The sequence below is a fragment of the Lepisosteus oculatus genome, chromosome 21 (assembly GCF_040954835.1).
Source record: "Lepisosteus oculatus isolate fLepOcu1 chromosome 21, fLepOcu1.hap2, whole genome shotgun sequence".
Taxonomy (NCBI): domain Eukaryota; kingdom Metazoa; phylum Chordata; class Actinopteri; order Semionotiformes; family Lepisosteidae; genus Lepisosteus; species Lepisosteus oculatus.
Genome location: NC_090716.1, coordinates 620,259 through 642,183, shown reverse-complemented (window position 1 = coordinate 642,183; position 21,925 = coordinate 620,259). Strand labels below are relative to the sequence as shown.

Below are 21,925 nucleotides of genomic sequence, written 5' to 3'. Positions count from 1 at the left end.
TCCAGGCTGGACTGACTGGACTGTGAGCTGGATTACTTATAAACTGGGATTATAATCAGACTCACACTGACACTGACAGAGCAGTCTGAGACTCTCCAGGCTGGACTGGACTGACTGGACTGTGAGCTGGATTAGTTATTAACTGGGATTATAATCAGACTCCACTGACACTGATAGAGTAGTCTGGGACTCTCCAGGCTAGGCTGGTCTGACTGGACTGTGAGCTGGATTAGTTATAAACTGGGATTATAATCAGACTCACACTGACACTGACAGAGCAGTCTGAGACTCTCCAGGCTGGACTGGACTGACTGGACTGTGAGCTGGATTAGTTATAAACTGGGATTATAATCAGACTCATACTGACACTGACAGAGCAGTCTGAGACTCTCCAGACTGGACTGGACTGACTGGACAGTGAGCTGGATTAGTTATTAACTGAGATTATAATCAGACTCCACTGACATTTACAGAGCAGTCTAAGACTCTCCAAGCTGGACTGACTGGACTATGAGCTGGATTAGTTATTAACTGGGATTATAATCAGACTCAAACTGACATTTACAGAGCAGTCTAGGACTCTCCAGGCTGGACTGACTGGACTGTGAGCTGGATTAGTTATTAACTGGGATTATAATCAGACTCCACTGACACTGACAGAGCAGTCTGAGACTCTCCAGGCTGGACTGGACTGACTGGACTGTGAGCTGGATTAGTTATTAACTGGGATTATAATCAGACTCCACTGACACTGACAGAGCAGTCTGAGACTCTCCAGACTGGACTGGACTGACTGGACTGTGAGCTGGATTAGTTATTAACTGGGATTATAATCAGACTCCACTGACACTGACAGAGCAGTCTGAGACTCTCCAGGCTGGACTGACTGAATGTGAGCTGGATTAGTTATTAACTGGGATTATAATCAGACTCCACTGACACTGACAGAGCAGTCTGAGACTCTCCAGGCTGGACTGGACTGACTGGAGTGTGAGCTGGATTAGTTATTAACTGGGATTATAATCAGACTCCACTGACACTGACAGAGCAGTCTGAGACTCTCCAGGCTGGACTGGACTGACTGGACTGTGAGCTGGATTAGTTATAAACTGGGATTATAATCAGACTCATACTGACACTGACAGAGCAGTCTGAGACTCTCCAGGCTGGACTGGACTGACTGGAGTGTGAGCTGGATTAGTTATTAACTGGGATTATAATCAGACTCCACTGACACTGACAGAGCAGTCTGAGACTCTCCAGGCTGGACTGGACTGACTGGACTGTGAGCTGGATTAGTTATTAACTGGGATTATAATCAGACTCAATCTGACACTGACAGAGCAGTCTGATACTCTCCAGGCTTGACTGACTGGACTGTGAGCTGGATTAGTTATAAACTGGGATTATAATCAGACTCCACTGACACTGACAGAGCAGTCTGAGACTCTCCAGGCTGGACTGGACTGACTGGACTGTGAGCTGGATTAGTTATTAACTGGGATTATAATCAGACTCAAACTGACACTGACAGAGCAGTCTGACACTCTCCAGGCTGGATTGACTGGACTGTGAGCTGGATTAGTTATAAACTGGGATTATAATCAGACTCTCACTGACACTGACAGAGCAGTCTGAGACTCTCCAGGCTGGACTGGACTGACTGGACTGTGAGCTGGATTAGTTATAAACTGGGATTATAATCAGACTCATACTGACACTGACAGAGCAGTCTGAGACTCTCCAGGCTGGACTGGACTGACTGGACTGTGAGCTGGATTAGTTATTAACTGGGATTATAATCAGACTCCACTGACACTGACAGAGCAGTCTGACACTCTCCAGACTGGACTGGACTGACTGGACAGTGAGCTGGATTAGTTATTAACTGAGATTATAATCAGACTCCACTGACATTTACAGAGCAGTCTAGGACTCTCCAGGCTGGACTGACTGGACTATGAGCTGGATTAGTTATTAATTGGGTTTATAATCAGACTCAAACTGACATTTACAGAGCAGTCTAGGACTCTCCAGGCTGGACTGACTGGACTGTGAGCTGGATTAGTTATTAACTGGGATTATAATCAGACTCACACTGACACTGACAGAGCAGTCTGAGACTCTCCAGGCTGGACTGACTGGACTGTGAGCTGGATTAGTTATTAACTGGGATTATAATCAGACTCACACTGACACTGACAGAGCAGTCTGAGACTCTCCAGGCTGGACTAACTGACTGGACTGTGAGCTGGATTAGTTATTAACTGGGATTATAATCAGACTCACACTGATATTGACAGAGCAGTCTGAGACTCTCCAGGCTGGACTGACTGGACTGTGAACTGGATTACTTATTAACTGGGATTATAATCAGACTCCACTGACACTGACAGAGCAGTCTGACACTCTCCAGGCTGGACTGGACTGACTGGACTGTGAGCTGGATTACTTATTAACTGGGATTATAATCAGACTCCACTGACACTGACAGAGCAGTCTGAGACTCTCCAGGCTGGACTGGACTGACTGGAGTGTGAGCTGGATTAGTTATTAACTGGGATTATAATCAGACTCACACTGACACTGAAATGAAGGTGAAAATAATTGAAATTTTTAATTGGTCTCGGATTTAAAGAGCCTCTGTCTTTTAACTGCGACCAGTCTCTGTCGCTAAACACCCAACACATCCTGTGAGAAGGAAAACCGTAGTGTTTGTAGCGACAGCTGACCGGGAGCCCTGAGAATCGATGCGTGGTGGAAGAGCACACACACAGCAGCAGGTCAGCGTGGAGGGAGGCAGAGGGAGAGGAGACCAGCAGGCCTGAGCCTGAGTGCGGAGGATGCAGAGAGAGTGGGAGGGAGTGTGAGACTGGATCTGCTGTGGCAAAAACTGAAAAACTGATTTTGTGCCAAAGCCGAGTGTTTGCTGAAGAGATAAAAACATCACAGTGATTGGAAGGGAGAGACGGGGGGCTGAGAGGGAGAGAGAAAGAGACAGCGAGAAAGAGGGACACACTGGGACATCATACATTGTGTGATCTCCTGTCCCAGCCTGAGGAACAGTGAGCCTGTCTCTCAATAATAATACAGTGTGTGATCTCCTGTCCCAGCCTGAGGAACAGACAGTGAGCCTGTCTCTCAATAATAATAATAATAATAATAATAATAATAATAATAATAATAATAATAATAATAGAGTGTGTGATCTCCTGTCCCAGCCAGAGGAACAGACAGTGAACCCGTCTCTCAATAATAATAATACAGTGTGTGAGCTCCCATCCCAGCCTGAGGAACAGTGAGCCTGTCTCTCAATAATAATACAGTGTGTGATCTCCTATCCCAGCCTGAGGAACAGACAATGAGCCTGTCTCTCAATAATAATAATACAGTGTGTGATCTCCTGTCCCAGCCTGAGGAACAGTGAGCCTGTCTCTCAATTATAATAATACAGTGTGTGATCTCCTGTCCCATCCCGAGGAACAGTGAGCTTGTCTCTCAATAATAATAATAATACAGTGTGTGATCTCCTATCCCAGCCCGAGGAACAGACACTGAGCCTGTCTCTCAATAATAATAATACAGTGTGTGATCTCCTGTCCCAGCCTGAGGAACAGACAGTGAGCCTGTCTCTCAATAATAATACAGTGTGTGATCTCCTGTCCCAGCCTGAGGAACAGACAGTGAGCCTGTCTCTCAATAATAATAATAATAATAATAATAATAATAATAATAATAATAATAATAATAATAGAGTGTGTGATCTCCTGTCCCAGCCAGAGGAACAGACAGTGAACCCGTCTCTCAATAATAATAATACAGTGTGTGAGCTCCCATCCCAGCCTGAGGAACAGTGAGCCTGTCTCTCAATAATAATAATACAGTGTGTGACCTCCTGTCCCAGCCTGAGGAACAGTGAGCCTGTCTCTCAATAATAATACAGTGTGTGATCTTTTATCCCAGCCTGAGGAACAGACAATGAGCCTGTCTCTCAATAATAATAATACAGTGTGTGATCTCCTGTCCCAGCCTGAGGAACAGTGAGCCTGTCTCTCAATTATAATAATACAGTGTGTGATCTCCTGTCCCATCCTGAGGAACAGTGAGCTTGTCTCTCAATAATAATAATACAGTGTGTGATCTCCTGTCCCAGCCTGAGGAACAGTGAGCCTGTCTCTCAATTATAATAATACAGTGTGTGATCTCCTATCCCAGCCCGAGGAACAGACACTGAGCCTGTCTCTCAATAATAATAATACAGTGTGTGATCTCCTGTCCCAGCCTGAGGAACAGACAGTGAACCTGTCTCTCAATAATAATAATACAGTGTGTGATCTCCTGTCACAGCCTGAGGAACAGACAGTGAGCCTGTCTCTCAATAATAATAATACAGTGTGTGATCTCCTGTCCCAGCCTGAGGAGCAGACAGTGAGCCTGTCTCTCAATAATAATAATAATACAGTGTGTGATCTCCTGTCCCAGCCTGAGGAACAGACAGTGAGCCTGTCTCTCAATAATAATAATACAGTGTGTGATCTCCTGTCCCAGCCTGAGGAACAGACAGTGAACCTGTCTCTCAATAATAATAATACAGTGTGTGATCTCCTGTCCCAGCCTGAGGAACAGTGAGCCTGTCTCTCAATAATAATAATACAGTGTGTGATCTCCTGTCCCAGCCTGAGGAACAGACAGTGAGCCTGTCTCTCAATAATTATAATACAGTGTGTGATGTGTGTGGCACATACTGTATTATTACAGTTATTGTAATATGTCTCTCAATTATCTCAAAAGTCTTTTAGCCACCAGCACAAAACATGAAAGGTCAGCCCAGCTTTTTAAGAGGCCTCCAAAATAGAATTCACTTAAAAGTTAAAAAAAAAAACTGGTCTGGAGACAGTTATTGGATAAAAAACTCTATATTGAACTAGTCTGTACTTTAAAACCAAATAAAATACAGGTTGGACTACTTGTATTCAAAAAGCCCAAGTTAAAGAATTTAACAGACTAATCCAGCAGCTGTATCACCCTGTGACCCTGCTGGCAGCCCCCTGGAGCTCAGCTGGTGTGAACCTGGCCAGTACCTGGATGGGAGACTCCTGGGAAAGCTGAGGCTGCTGCTGGAAAAGGTGTTAGTGGAGCCAGCAGGGGGCGCTCACACTGTGGTCTGTGTGGGTCCTAATGCCCCAGTATAGTGACGGGGACACTATACTGTATCTCGTCCTTCGGTTGAGATGTAAAACCGAGGTCCTGACTCTCTGTGGTCATTAAAAATCCCAGGGTGTCTCTCGAGAAGAGTAGGGGTGTTACCCCAGTGTCCTGGTCACATTCCCCCTGGCCTTTACCAGTCATGGCCTCCTAATAACCCCCCTCTCTGAACTGGCTTCATCACTCTGCTCTCCTCCCCACTGAGAGCTGGTGTGTGGGGAGAGGACTGGAGCATCATCCAGGTGGGGCTGCACACTGGTGGGGGTTGAGGGGATCCCCATGACCTGTAAAGAGCTTTGAGTGGAGTGTCCAGAAAGGTGCTATATAAGTGTAAGGAGTTATTATCACTATTAACTTGTTTCCCAAGTTACAACTGCACTGATTGTCTTCGAGAAGCCTTAGACTGCTGTCTGTTTGCACCTCTCACCTGGGCTGATTGTGTTCAAAAGAAGTAAAGATGAGTACAGAGCAGAGGACAGCCCCACTGGGCCAGCCCTGGCCCTCAGCACAGTGCTCCAGGACCCTGAGGAGACAAAGCGCTCAGGCCAGGAAACGGCTGAGGGAAAACCCAGAGACCCTTATTCCTGACTGCTACCAGGCAGGGGAAAAACACATTAAAACCAACCTGCTCTTTTTTACTGAGCTGTGTGCAAGACTTGTACAAACATCACGAGAAGGGGCATCAGCAAAGGCAGGCAAATCTCCATAGGGGGCGCCAGCGACGCAGAAGACACTATTCCGATCGTCAACACTGTACCGCTGTGGTAAGTGATGAAACAGGGCAGTGAGGCCGCTCCGGAGCTTTCTGATGAAAAGCTCATGGACCTTAAAACACAGGCCGACCTGGAGAAACCTCCCCCAGAAATGGGAGAGACCAACCAGACTCTCATTACAGAGAGTTCAGCCCCACCTGACTCCGAGCCCGCGAACACAGCTACAGAACAGCCGAGCAAGACTGCGGCCCCAGACAACACCGAATCACACGGCCCCCAGCACAGCGCGCCTCCTGGGAGAGAAACCCTCCCCTCTGGAGCTGGACTTCACCGAGTTCAAGGAACTGATGCTGGGGAGACAGCACAACAGCTAAGAGACGAGGTTAGTAGATACAAGAACAAATGCAGAACCACCAGCCAACAGCTCAGAGCACAGATAGAAGAGTTGCAGCAGGACAACAGTAAGCTGCAGTCGGAAGCAGCTGAGAGAGGAGCTGCAGCTCGCAGAGAGGACAAGCAAGACTCTCAAAGAACAGCTGAGGAAACTCACTGCTTCTCACTGCAGCCCCGACTGCAACAGAACAGTCCTGAGGCCCAGGACACAATAAAATGGCAACACCCGGCAACACCCGGCAACACCCGGCAACACCCAACCCCAGCCTGTAAAGACACCTCCACACAACCTGACACCCCTGCTAACTCTCACCCCTCCTGGTAACCCCTCTGGAGCAAACAGTCTTACTGCACACTCCGACACCCACAAAACACACACCCAGCCCCACCCCACACCTCCACCTCCCACTGCTCCTAATCACTAATATATTTTGCTAATCACTAATATATGTATATGTCCTACATAGATTTGGTATAGCTCCAGAAAACAAAAATAATTGTAAAAAAAAATTCAAGCGCACATCATGAGATCACTCTCAAGCAGTATGTGGAACATTCAGGGTCTGGGCTCATCAGCATTTGGGCTGAAGAGCACTGATCCCGAGTTCATCAAGAATGCAAAGGAGACAGACATCATGATCCTACAGGAGACATGGTGTCGGGGAGACTTGGCTACCCACTGTCCCCCAGGCTACAAGGAGATCATGGTGCCCTCTGTCAAAAAACCCCAAATCACCCGGGGCAGAGACTCTGGGGGGATCATTGTGTGGTACAGAGCGGAGCTCAGTCACTCCAAACAAGTAGTAAAGAGAGAAGAGAAACGAGTTTGGCTTAAAATCAAAGGAAATAGCATCTGCACAGAAAATGAGGTTTTCCTGTGTGCTGTCTACATCCCGCCCTCAGAATCCCCCTACTACAGTGAGGGAATTCTCCCCAGTCTCCACACGGAGATCGGTCATTTCCAGGGCCAGGGAAACGTGCTGCTCTGTGGTGACCTCAATGTACGAACAGGCACACTGGCAGACTTCACCAGCACACAGGGACACACTGGTGTATTCAGACAGTCCCCTCTGTACCACACCAGTCACCTCACACAGGGACACACTGGTGTATTCGGGCAGTCCCTCTGTATCACACCAGTCACTTCACACAGGGACACACTCAAGTATTCGGACAATCCCCTCTGTACCACACCAGTCACCTCACACAGGGACACACTGGTGTATTCAGACAGTCCCCTCTGTACCACACAGGTCACCTCACACAGGGACACACTGGTGTATTCAGACAGTCCCTCTGTACCACACTGGTCACCTCACACAGGGACACACTGGTGTATTCAGACAGTCCCCTCTGGACCACACCGGTCGCCTCACACAGGGACACACTGGTGTATTCGGACAATCCCCTCTGTACCACACCAGTCACCTCACACAGGGACACACTGGTGTATTCAGACAGTCCCCTCTGTACCACACAGGTCACCTCACACAGGGACACACTGGTGTATTCAGACAGTCCCTCTGTACCACACTGGTCACCTCACACAGGGACACACTGGTGTATTCAGACAGTCCCTCTGTACCACACCAGTCACCTCACACAGGGACACACTGGTGTATTTAGACAGTCCCTCTGAACCACACTGGTCACCTCACACAGGGACACACTGGTGTATTCAGACAGTCCCCTCTGTACCACACCGGTCACCTCACACAGGGACACACTGGTGTATTCAGACAGTCCCTCTGAACCACACTGGTCACCTCACACAGGGACACACTGGTGTATTCAGACAGTCCCTCTGTACCACACTGGTCACCTCACACAGGGACACACTGGTGTATTCAGACAGTCCCTCTGTACCACACCGGTCACCTCACACAGGGACACACTGGTGTATTCAGACAGTCCCTCTGTACCACACCAGTCACCTCACACAGGGACACACTGGTGTATTCAGACAGTCCCTCTGTACCACACTGGTCACCTCACACAGGGACACACTGGTGTATTCAGACAGTCCCTCTGTACCACACTGGTCACCTCACACAGGGACACACTGGTGTATTCAGACAGTCCCCTCTGTACCACACAGGTCACCTCACACAGGGACACACTGGTGTATTCAGACAGTCCCTCTGTACCACACTGGTCACCTCACACAGGGACACACTGGTGTATTCAGACAGTCCCCTCTGGACCACACCGGTCGCCTCACACAGGGACACACTGGTGTATTCAGACAGTCCCTCTGTACCACACCAGTCACCTCACACAGGGACACACTGGTGTATTCAGACAGTCCCTCTGTACCACACTGGTCACCTCACACAGGGACACACTGGTGTATTCAGACAGTCCCTCTGTACCACACTGGTCACCTCACACAGGGACACACTGATGTATTCAGACAGTCCCTCTGTACCACACTGGTCACCTCACACAGGGACACACTGGTGTATTCAGACAGTCCCCTCTGTACCACACCGGTCACCTCACACAGGGACACACTGGTGTATTCAGACAGTCCCTCTGTACCACACCGGTCACCTCACACAGGGACACACTGGTGTATTCAGACAGTCTCTCTGTACCACACTGGTCACCTCACACAGGGACACACTGGTGTATTCAGACAGTCTCTCTGTACCACACTGGTCACCTCACACAGGGACACACTGGTGTATTCAGACAGTCCCCTCTGGACCACACCGGTCGCCTCACACAGGTGCAGCCATGACACCACGGTCAACAGCACCGGGCACGAGCTGCTCAACCAGGCGTACAGATGGGACACCGACAGCCTAGACAGATACCAAACTGCACTGGGAGATGAAGAAATTCAGACACTGTTGGACACATTCCTAAACACTCCGTATCAAACCAACAAATTAGGCATAAACTTGGCCACACAAGAACTAAATCACCTATTTCACAAACTAGCATCAAAATCTAAGCTAAAAACAACTTAATAAAAAAAACTACCAAAAAAGCAAAAAAATGGTATGATACTGAGTGCAAAAACATCAGAAAAGCAGAAAAATCTCAAATGAAAAACACAGACAACCACACATCACAGATCTGCGACTCAGGTACTGTGACATGGTAAAACTTTACAAACTCTTGCTGAAAAAGAAAAGAAACACATACATAAACAAACAACTCACAGAAACTGAGGAGTCACTAAATCAGAACTGTTTCTGGGAGAAGTGGAACAATTTAAATAAATCAAAACCAGAAGAATTGGCCATCCAAAATGGAACAATCTGGCAAACATTTCAAAAGTCCATACCAAATGCTCCCAAATACAAATCAATCAGACCAAAACACCATTTATGAAAAGCTAGAAATTTTGGAATTGGCTATCAAAGACAACCAAAACCCCTTAGACTCCCCAATCACTGAGCAGGAGCTACTGGACAAACTCCAGGCCCTCAGACCACGCAAAGCCTGTGGCCAAGATGGAGTCAACAATGAGATCCTGATACACAGCAGCACAAAGTTGCAACAAGCCCTGCTCAAACTCCTCAATCTCATCATGACAGCCGGATGTTTCCCCGAGGCCTGGAACCAAGGACTGATCACGCCCATCTATAAGAGTGGAGATAGACTCGATCCCAACAACTACCGGGGCATCTGTGTGAACAGTAACCTGGGGAAGGTATTCTGCAGTATCCTGAACACACGAGTACTGGCCTTCCTTACCGAACACAATGTCCTGAGCAAGAGTCAGATTGGCTTTTTACCAGATCACCGCACATCTGATCAGATTTACACCCTACACACACTGATAGACAAACACGTCCACCAAAAACACAAAGGAATAATTTTTGCCTGCTTTGTCAATTTCAAAAAAGCATTTGACTCGATTTGGCATGAAATATTGTTTTATAAACTACTCCAAAGTGGCATAGGGGGCAAAGTGTATGACATAATTAAATCAATATATTCAGAGAGCAAATGTGCAGTGAAAATTGGAAACAAAAGGACCAAATTTTTCACCCAAGGCCGTGGGGTGAGACAGGGCTGCAGCCTGAGCCCAACACTGTTCAATATCTATATCAACGAATTAGCAGGAATGTTGGAGCAGTCTGCAGCTCCTGGTCTCACACTACTTGACACAGAAATCAAGTTCCTGCTCTATGCAGATGACCTGGCCCTGCTGTCGCCCACAGAACAGGGGCTGCAGCAGAGCCTGGCAAATGTGTAATCCAACCCATTGCCCTGTACAGCAGTGAAGTAAGGGGTCTCCTCTCAGACCAGGATTACACTCAATGGGACAAACACCCCATAAACTCTGCACACAGAGTTCTGTAAAAACATCCTCCTCCATCCTCCATTACTCCTGTCCTGGAGTCCTTGCACTGGCTTCCTGTCAAACTGTGTTGACTTCAAGATCCTCCTGCTCACCTATAAGGCTCTGCATGGCACCTCAGTACCTGTCTGAGCTACTGTCATCTTACTCCTGACCTCGCGACCTTCGCTCCTCTGATTCTGGTCTCCTGTCTGTCCCCCAAGCCCATCTACACTCTGTGGGTGACAGGCCCTTCTCCTGCTGCGCCCCAGAGCTCTGGATCTGTCTCCCCAAGGATATCAGAGGGTCTCCTTCTCTAAACTCCTTCAAACTTCAAACCTGCTCCTGTAGAAGAGCCTTTACTTCACTGGTTCTGCTCTGTATCCCTCTGCTCCTGCTGGATTCAGTACATCCATCTGCTGTCTTCTCTCACTCTGTATCCTCACTGTGCACAACTTGTGTATTTTTGTATTGTTGCGATACTTTGAGAAGCCACCTTTAAAGGCACTATATAAAATAAAGATTATTATTAATATTATTACTATTATGTGCAGAGAAAAACTCTGAACAGCGAGTGCAGGGCCGAATTAGGCCAATACCCTTTATTGATAAACGTACAGAAGAGAGTATTAAAGTATTGGCTACACTTAAATAACAGCAACCAAAACTCCTACCACCACAAAGTCCTGCTGAGCCAAGAACGGGGAGAAAGAGAGACAGAGGTGCACTTCCTACTGCACTGTGACAGATACTCTGGGATTAGAGAAACATTCTTCCCGAAATTCAGAAATCTAGTCCCAGAGTTCCCACACCTGCCAGAATCACAACGGGTCCCAATCCTACTGGGAGAGGGAGGATGGAACTAAGTTGAACTGGCAGCCCAGTATGTGATCTCCTGTCACAGCCTGAGGAACAGACAGTGAGCCTGTCTCTCAATAATGATAATACAGTGTGTGATCTCCTGTTCCAGCCTGAGGAACAGACAGTGAGCCTGTCTCTCAATAATAATAATACAGTGTGTGATCTCCTGTCCCAGCCTGAGGAACAGACAGTGAGCCTGTCTCTCAATAATAATAATAATAATAATAATAATAATAATAATACAGTGTGAATTACATTATATATTATATAATGCTCCATATGTTTGTATGTACATGTCTTATGATGTCTCTGTATTGTAAATGTCTGTAGATGTTGTGTTAATTGTATATGCTTTGGCAACACTGTAATTCATCAGTCCTGCCAATTAAGCTTCTTGAATTGAACTGAAATTGAATTGAGAGGATGGGAGCAGGAGGGAGAGGATTTAAGAGGCAGACAGAGAAAAAGAGAAGAAAGAAAAGAAGAGAGAGAGAGGATTTCATGTACCTACTGTACTGAACAATACAATAGGCAGAGGCAGTGGTGGAGGACAGGTGTGGTTATAGACGTGATCTATTATTAATGCCACCATTATGTAACACAGAGAAACAGCCCACTGGAGGAGTGAGGAGACAGAGACTCTGCGTTAGCAGACTGACCCACTCCGCAGTCCTCTGGCTGCAGGTCTGCTCTGGTCCTGTCACAGCTCTCACCAAGCAGGAGAGTCTACAAACTCTGCTTGATCTTCATCTGTCTGTCTGAGAACACTGATGGTTGAGAAATGGGCTTGAACCCCTGTAAAACCCGGAGTGGATCAGTCTGTGGAGGAATGAGAGTCCGACCGGCACCGCTGTAAAACCCGGAGTGGATCAGTCTGTGGAGGAATGAGAGTCCGACCGGCACTGCTGTAAAACCCGGAGTGGATCAGTCTGTGTTAGGAATGAGAGTCCGACCGGCACCGCTGTAAAACCCGGAGTGGATCAGTCTGTGGAGGAATGAGAGTCCGACCGGCACCGCTGTAAAACCCGGAGTGGATCAGTCTGTGGAGGAATGAGAGTCCGACCGGCACCGCTGTAAAACCCGGAGTGGATCAGTCTGTGGAGGAATGAGAGTCCGACTGGCACCGCTGTAAAACCCGGAGTGGATCAGTCTGTGGAGGAATGAGAGTCCGACTGGCACTGCTGTAAAACCCGGAGTGGATCAGTCTGTGGAGGAATGAGAGTGCGACCGCACTGCTGTAAAACCCGGAGTGGATCAGTCTGTGGAGGAATGAGAGTGCGACCGGCACTGCTGTAAAACCCGGAGTGGATCAGTCTGTGGAGGAATGAGAGTGCGACCGCACTGCTGTAAAACCCGGAGTGGATCAGTCAGCTGTGTCACCGGACGTCTCTCACCAGGGCTTCACGATGACACCTCTGTACTGTTTACTCAGTGATGCTCAATGATATACCCTAGGGGTGAATTAACTGTTCACGTCAAAACGTGTTAAATGAACTTGATGTTTATAGATTATGATTTGAAACTTTTAGAAATGTTTAGTTAAAATATTGCAAATTATGTACAGCAGCATTTCCTGCATTTACAACCCAGAAAAGAGTGCAGGTGTTGCATGTTGTACACTCATAGTCACCAGTGTAAATAACTCATACTAACCCAGGTAACAAGGAGCTAAACGGTATGAGCACTGCTAATACAAATGCAAAGAGGAACACAACTCCCATTCCTTAATAATATTCCTTACATTTATATAGCGCCTTTCTGGCCCCTCCACTCAGAGCTCTTCACAGGTCATGGGGATCCCCTCCACCCCCACCAGTGTGCAGCCCCACCTGGATGATGCTCCAGTCCTCTCACACACACCAGCTCTCAGTGGGGAGGAGAGCAGGGTGATGAACCAGTTCAGAGAGGGGGGTTATTAGGAGGCCATGACTGGTAAAGACCAGGGGAATGTGACCAGGACACTGGGGTTACACCCCTACTCTTCTCGAGAGACGCCCTGGGATTTTTAATGACCACAGAGAGTCAGGACCTCGGTTTTACATCTCAACCGAAGGACGAGATACAGTATAGTGTCCTATACTACTGGGGCATTAGGACCCACACAGACCGCAGGGTGAGCGCCCCCTGCTGGCCCCACTAACACCTCTTCCAGCAGCAGCCTCAGCTTTCCTAGGAGTCTCCCATCCAGGTACTGGCCAGGCTCACACCTGCTGGGCTTCAGAGGGCTGCCAGCTGGGAGCTGCTGGGTGTGACACACAATCAGAGAGTGAAGTCTGTCTCAGAGAGGCAGACACACAGAGGACACTGTAAACACGTCACAGAAACAGGGTGCTTACAGGTATCACCTGGACAACCTCTCACTGCAGACCCTGTCTGTACACACCTGGACAGACTCTCACTGCAGACCCTGTCTGTACACACCTGGACAGACTCTCACTGCAGACCCTGTCTGTACACACCTGGACAGCCTCTCACTGCAGACCCTGTCTGTACACACCTGGACAGCCTCTCACACACCTGGACAGACTCTCACTGCAGACCCTGTCTGTACACACCTGGACAGCCTCTCACTGCAGACCCTGTCTGTACACACCTGGACAGCCTCTCACACACCTGGACAGCCTCTCACTGCAGACCCTGTCTGTACACACCTGGACAGCCTCTCACTGCAGACCCTGTCTGTACACACCTGGACAGCCTCTCACACACCTGGACAGACTCTCACTGCAGACCCTGTCTGTACACACCTGGACAGCCTCTCACTGCAGACCCTGTCTGTACACACCTGGACAGCCTCTCACACACCTGGACAGCCTCTCACTGCAGACCCTGTCTGTACACACCTGGACAGCCTCTCACACACCTGGACAGCCTCCATAATCTCTCTCTTGCTCTCTTATTTACTGGACACAAGCCACACTTGAAGCCGAGGAACACAGGACGCATCTCGGACAGACTCACCTGATACCTCACAGTATCGTCCCGAGGCCCAGTTCGCTGGTTCCGGACGCTTTCCCATCCTTCTAACGAGCGCGGCGTCCCCCTCCGCCCCGATCCAGGCCGGAAAGGGTGGGGTGGTCCGTTTTCAGTACAGAAAAGTAGCCGAATCAAGGCCGACACCGCTGTCGTTCATGTTAATGTGAAAGATCCGCGTTAGAGACGCGCACTTCTCCCGAAACCACACTTCGTGTGTACTTCTCGGTACCCAGGCGGTAGCAGGTCGGTGTGTGTGTGTGCGTGCGTGCAGCCAGGAGCAGGTCGGTGTGTGTGTAGCCGGGTAGCGGGTCGGTGTGTGTGGTGTGCAGCCGGTAGCAGGTCAGTGTGGGTGTGTGTGTGTGCAGCCGGTAGCAGGTCAGTGTGGGTGTGTGTGTGTGTGCAGCCGGTAGCCGGTAGCAGGTCGGTGTGTGTGTGTGTGCAGGCGGTGCCGGAGCCAGATGTTTGCTCTGCTCGGGATAAGACCACAGATAACGCCGCTGTCTCTATCGCTGTCCGCGGCCGCCCTCCTCGCCTGCCCCAGCCTGACGCTTAAAAACGCAAACCGCACAGTGTATCGATGGCATTTCTGCGTGTGTCACAGCGACTCATGCAGCCCCGTCTCCCTCTCTTCCTCTCCGGGACTCGAATGCACGAAAATGACATTTCGGCGTGGCCCCGCTGCTGTGGCTCACTGACCTGAAGCCGAACCGGGCAGTCCGGACCGAGCCCCGTCCCGAGAGACGGACAGCTGTGCGGATTACGTTTTTTAAAGCAGCGAGGCTTGCGGATGGATGTCGGTATTCCCTATCGCAGCTCCGCCGCCGCAGACTCCTGTTATCGCAAACCACTGCACGGCGCTGCGCTGTTTGCGTAAGTCCCTGCTTTCGCTCTCCTCCCCGGCTGCAGGAGCTGCGCGCTGCTCAGCCGCAACCGCTGCCCGTACGCTGCAGGCGTAGCCTTCCCGCAATCGCTCCCGCTGGGAAGCGCTGGGATGCGTCCTCCGGCTCTGAGAATAGCGGGGAGGGGCGCCGGGCTGCGTCATTTCCTGATTTTCGGAAACTCCAATTAGACGGGTGTGTCCCCCGCCTGTCCCAGACGTGCGCGCCGGGTCGCTGTCCTGATTTGTGCAGAGACTGTCCCAACCAGCCTGGCGCCCTGCCCATCCCTGAACTCAGACTTCACACCGCCTGCTGGACAGCACCGGCCCTCACCCTGCAGCCCACTGCAACACACTCCTGGCTTACAACTAACACACTGACCACACTCACACACACTGCAACACACTCCTGGCTTACAACTAACACACTGACCACACTCACACACACGGCAACACACTCCTGGCTTACAACTAACACACTGACCACACTCACACACACTGCAGCCTCCATACTAACACACTGACCACACTCACACACACTGCAACACACTCCTGGCTTACAACTAACACACTGACCACACTCACACACACTGCAACCTCCATACTAACACACTGACCACACTCACACACACTGCAACACACTCCTGGTTTACAACTAACACACTGACCACACTCAAACACACTGCAGCCTCCATACTAACACACTGACCACACTCACACACACTGCAACACACTCCTGGTTTACAACTAACACACTGACCACACTCACACACACTGCAACCTCCATACTAACACACTGACCACACTCACACACCCAATACACAAACCATACTAACACACTGACCACACTGAAACACACAATACACCATCCATACTAACACACTGATCATACTGACACACACAATACACCATCCATACTAACACACTGACCATACAGACACACACAATACACCATCCATACTAACACACTGATCATACTGACACACACAATACACCATCCATACTAACAGACTGATCATACTGACACACACAATACACCATCCACACTAACAGACTGATCATACTGACACACACAATACACCATCCATACTAACACACTGACCATACAGACACACACAATACACCATCCATACTAACACACTGATCATACTGACACACCCAATACACCATCGATACTAACACACTGATAATACTGACACACACAATACACCATCCACACTAACACACTGATCATACTGACACACACAATACACCATCCATACTAACACACTGACCATACAGACACACACAATACACCACCCATACTAACACACTGATCATACTGACACACACAATACACCACCCATACTAACACACTGACTATACAGACACACACAATACACCATCCATACTAACACACTGAGCATACTGACACACACAATACACCACCCATACTAACACACTGACTATACAGACACACACAATACACCATCTATACTAATACACTGACCATACAGACACACACAATACACCATCCATACTAACACACTGACCACACTGACCACACTGACTCACACAATACACCATCCATACTAACACACTGATCATACTGACACACACAATACACCATCCATCCTAACACACTGACCACACTGACACACACAATACACCATCGATACTAACACACTGACCACACTGACTCACACAATACACCATCCATACTAACACACTGACCCACACAATACACCATCCATACTAACACACTGACCATACAGACACACACAATACACCATCCATACTAACACACTGACCATACAGACACACACAATACACCATCCATTCTAACACACTGAGCATACAGACACACACAATACACCATCCATACTAACACACTGACCACACTGACACACCCAATACACCATCGATACTAACACACTGACCACACTGACACACACAATACACCATCCATACTAACACACTGACCACACTGACACACACAATACAACATCCATACTAACAGACTGATCATACTGACACACACAATACACCATCCATACTAACACACTGACCATACAGACACACACAATACACCATCCATACTAACACACTGATCATACTGACACACAATACACAATCCATACTAACACACTGATCATACTGACACACCCAATACACCATCCATACTAACACACTGACCATACAGACACACACAATACACCACCCATACTAACACACTGATCATACTGACACACACAATACACCACCCATACTAACACACTGACTATACAGACACACACAATACACCATCCATACTAACACACTGACCACACTGACACACACAATACACCATCCATACTAACACACTGATCATACTGACACACCCAATACACCATCCATACTAACACACTGACCACACTGACACACACAATACACCATCCATACTAACACACTGATCATACTGACAAACACAATACACCACCCATACTAACACACTGACCACACTGACACACACAATACACCATCCATACTAACACACTGATCATACTGACACACTCAATACACCATCCATACTAACACACTGACCATACTGACACACACAATACACCATCGATACTAACACACTGATAATACTGACACACACAATACACCATCCACACTAACAGACTGATCATACTGACACACACAATACACCATCCATACTAACACACTGACCATACAGACACACACAATACACCATCCATACTAACACACTGATCATACTGACACACCCAATACACCACCCATACTAACACACTGACCATACAGACACACACAATACACCATCCATACTAACACACTGATCATACTGACACACCCAATACACCATCCATACTAACACACTGACCAAACAGACACACACAATACACCACCCATACTAACACACTAATCATACTGAAACACACAATACACCACCCATACTAACACACTGACTATACAGACACACACAATACACCATCCATACTAACACACTGATCATACTGACACACCCAATACACCATCCATACTAACACACTGATCATACTGACACACACAATACACCACCCATACTAACACACTGACACACACAATACACCATCCATACTAACACACTGACTATACAGACACACACAATACACCATCCATACTAACACACTGACCACACTGACACACACAATACACCACCCATACTAACACACTGACTATACAGACACACACAATACACCATCTATACTAATACACTGACCATACAGACACACACAATACACCATCCATACTAACACACTGACCACACTGACTCACACAATACACCATCCATACTAACACACTGATCATACTGACACACACAATACACCATCCATACTAACACACTGACCATACAGACACACACAATACACCATCCATACTAACACACTGACCACACTGACACACACAATACACCATCCATACTAACACACTGACCACACTGACACACACAATACACCATCCATACTAACACACTGACCACACTGACTCACACAATACACCATCCATACTAACACACTGATCATACTGACACACACAATACACCATCCATACTAACACACTGACCATACAGACACACACAATACACCACCCATACTAACACACTGATCATACTGACACACACAATACACCACCCATACTAACACACTGACTATACAGACACACACAATACACCATCCATACTAACACACTGACTACACTGACACACACAATACACCATCCATACTAACACACTGATCATACTGACACACCCAATACACCATCCATACTAACACACTGACCACACTGACACACACAATACACCATCCATACTAACACACTGACCATACAGAAACACACAATACACCATCCATACTAACACACTGATCATACTGACACACAATACACCATCCATACTAACACACTGATCATACTGACACACTCAATACAACATCCATACTAACACACTGACCATACTGACACACACAATACACCATCGATACTAACACACTGATAATACTGACACACACAATACACCATCCACACTAACAGACTGATCATACTGACACACACAATACACCATCCATACTAACACACTGACCATACAGACACACACAATACACCATCCATACTAACACACTGATCATACTGACACACCCAATACACCATCCATACTAACACACTGACCATACAGACACACACAATACACCACCCATACTAACACACTGATCATACTGACACACACAATACACCATCCATACTAACACACTGACCATACAGACACACACAATACACCACCCATACTAACACACTGATCATACTGACACACACAATACACCACCCATACTAACACACTGACTATACAGACACACACAATACACCATCCATACTAACACACTGACCACACTGACACACACAATACACCATCCATACTAACACACTGACCATACAGAAACACACAATACACCATCCATACTAACACACTGATCATACTGACACACAATACACCATCCATACTAACACACTAATCATACTGACACACTCAATACACCATCCATACTAACACACTGACCATACTGACACACACAATACACCATCGATACTAACACACTGATAATACTGACACACACAATACACCATCCACACTAACAGACTGATCATACTGACACACACAATACACCATCCATACTAACACACTGACCATACAGACACACACAAAACACCATCCATACTAACACACTGATCATACTGACACACCCAATACACCATCCATACTAACACACTGACCATACAGACACACTCAATACACCATCCATACTAACACACTGACCATACTGACACACATAATACACCATCGATACTAACACACTGATAATACTGACACACACAATACACCATCCACACTAACAGACTGATCATACTGACACACACAATACACCATCCATACTAACACACTGACCATACAGACACACACAATACACCACCCATACTAACACACTGATCATACTGACACACACAATACACCACCCATACTAACACACTGACTATACAGACACACACAATACACCATCCATACTAACACACTGAGCATACTGACACACACAATACACCACCCATACTAACACACTGACTATACAGACACACACAATACACCATCCATACTAACACACTGACCACACTGACTCACACAATACACCATCCATACTAACACACTGATCATACTGACACACACAATACACCATCCACCCTAACACACTGACCACACTGACACACACAATACACCATCGATACTAACACACTGACCACACTGACTCACACAATACACCATCCATACTAACACACTGACCCACACAATACACCATCCATACTAACACACTGACCATACAGACACACACAATACACCATCCATACTAACACACTGACTATACAGACACACACAATACACCATCCATACTAACACACTGATAATACTGACACACCCAATACACCATCCATACTAACACACTGATCATACTGACACACACAATACACCACCCATACTAACACACTGACACACACAATACACCATCCATACTAACACACTGACTATACAGACACACACAATACACCATCCATACTAACACACTGACCACACTGACACACACAATACACCACCCATACTAACACACTGACTATACAGACACACACAATACACCATCTATACTAATACACTGACCATACAGACACACACAATACACCATCCATACTAACACACTGACCACACTGACTCACACAATACACCATCCATACTAACACACTGATCATACTGACACACACAATACACCATCCATACTAACACACTGACCATACAGACACACACAATACACCATCCATACTAACACACTGACCACACTGACACACACAATACACCATCCATACTAACACACTGACCACACTGACACACACAATACACCATCCATACTAACACACTGACCACACTGACTCACACAATACACCATCCATACTAACACACTGATCATACTGACACACACAATACACCATCCATACTAACACACTGACCATACAGACACACACAATACACCACCCATACTAACACACTGATCATACTGACACACACAATACACCACCCATACTAACACACTGACTATACAGACACACACAATACACCATCCATACTAACACACTGACTACACTGACACACACAATACACCATCCATACTAACACACTGATCATACTGACACACCCAATACACCATCCATACTAACACACTGACCACACTGACACACACAATACACCATCCATACTAACACACTGACCATACAGAAACACACAATACACCATCCATACTAACACACTGATCATACTGACACACAATACACCATCCATACTAACACACTGATCATACTGACACACTCAATACACCATCCATACTAACACACTGACCATACTGACACACACAATACACCATCGATACTAACACACTGATAATACTGACACACACAATACACCATCCACACTAACAGACTGATCATACTGACACACACAATACACCATCCATACTAACACACTGACCATACAGACACACACAATACACCATCCATACT

At 47.2% G+C, this 21,925-nt stretch overlaps 1 protein-coding gene across 5 annotated transcripts in view; it reads right to left on the bottom strand.

The window, feature by feature from the left end:
• Nucleotides 1-15,420, bottom strand: part of dagla (diacylglycerol lipase, alpha) — a 92,662-nt gene extending 77,242 nt beyond the window's left edge. For 4 of the 5 annotated variants that reach the window (XR_011182886.1, XR_011182887.1, XR_011182888.1 and 1 more), the window contains exon 1: nt 14,431-15,420. The gene's annotated coding sequence lies outside the window, so the exon portion shown is untranslated. The remainder of the gene's footprint in view (nt 1-14,430) is intronic. The other variant, XM_069181542.1, reaches the window with a different exon arrangement.
• Nucleotides 15,421-21,925: the final 6,505 nt, after the last annotated feature.